This window comes from Leuresthes tenuis, unplaced genomic scaffold (genome assembly GCF_036924035.1).
Source record: "Leuresthes tenuis unplaced genomic scaffold, fLeuTen1.0.hap1 SCAF_10, whole genome shotgun sequence".
Lineage (NCBI taxonomy): Eukaryota > Metazoa > Chordata > Actinopteri > Atheriniformes > Atherinopsidae > Leuresthes > Leuresthes tenuis.
In genome coordinates this window covers 4,674,257-4,675,846 of record NW_027325364.1, presented here as the reverse complement: position 1 = coordinate 4,675,846, position 1,590 = coordinate 4,674,257, and positions in this window count along the sequence as shown.

The following is a 1,590-nucleotide window of genomic DNA, read 5'->3' as shown; positions in this document are numbered from 1 at the left end:
CTTAGACTTGTGATTGGACAAAGATAGTATACAGTAACGTCACTGATTGGTGTGAGTTTAACTATAGACTGCAGTTTCAACCAATCACGAATGCGAAGTGTTATTAGTATGTGTAAAGTTCTGGGGTGTAAAACTATATAAAAATACATATCTAAACAAGTGTACTGTTATTGATTAAGCCTATAAAGGTGCTTTGGACCATACAACAACAAATAAATCCAAAATTTACGACCATAAGGTATTCCCACAATCAATTCAGTAACTCTTCAAGAACCTTCAGTGGTTATACCACCATCTTCTTAAGTAGCTGGAGTTTGTCCTTATTAAAGAAAATTTATTTTTACATGTTTTTCTAAGGTTAACGACAATAGCAAACCTCACAAAAGAGACTTATTATATTATACATACAATATTTACCCATAAATCTGGCTTGTGAGCAATAACACTGTACTAAGTTGTATTTCATCGTTTATGCTACATCATAAAAACTTACACTGGCATTCAACTGTAGAAAGGTTGAATATTCTTTAGTTGTAGCTATTTCACATTGTTCTCAGTTTTATATCAGATGAATATTAATGTCTTTGGTTTTGGTTATTTTTTCATCTGACATAACCACATAGTTGAAACCCCTTGGATTGTATTATATAGCTGGTCTTTGTGCAGCCTTAACCTGTGTATCCGTGCATTTGGTGCTCCTGACTCTATGCAGAAATGCTTTTGAGGCTTCAAGAAACCTGAGTCAAGTTCCTTTTATGCTTTAACATATTTAGCTAATGAATGTGGTGAGACAGTTGGTTAACGGCTGTTTTCCAATGGCAAGAGAAAATTTCAACCTCAACCTCCAGTCCAGAATAAATAACTATTCCATGACAACCAGGAAAACCAGATCTACTTTGGAAGATTACAGTACAGAGCTGACAGCTTGGGAACAGCAACTGCCTTGTAATGGGATTGTCGTTTTGTCAGCTATTGTCAAGAAGAACCTTCATTTGAGCTTATACAGAGTTTAACTGCTTGAGTAGTTCTGATGTCCAGGTTCTATTTTTCCTCTCGAACTGCACTAATGGTTTGTGATTCTGTGAGTGTTCCCATGGGTAGAATATGCACAAATCATATAAGCACATGACCGAAAACCCACGCCATCTGTGTCTATGGAACATAATGTAAAAACTAACCATGTAAACTTATTGAAAACACTCCCATTCAGCAGTGCTCCAATTTGTCAGAAGGGATTTATTTAAAAGGCAAACACAAGAAACACTGAAAGGATAAAATTCCAGCCACTCTGTTTTTCGAGACGCTACACGGCTCGCCAATTTGTCAGCCCTACTCCAAACCGGTTCACAAAAGGACATGGAAGCCTATAAAACCTCCCACACAGGGAAGAGATCTTGATGAATGCTGCATACAGTAGCTCCTGTGCCTGCACCCTCCCCACTCCTCCTCACCTCCACCTCCTTATTCCATGACTAAGTGATTTAGCCAGCTCTGGTACAGGCGGCCTCTCACTTACAATGCGTCCCCGGGATAGTTACTGTGCAGGGAGGGAGGCAAAGAAAGACAAAACCAATTTACAATGTGGTTTAT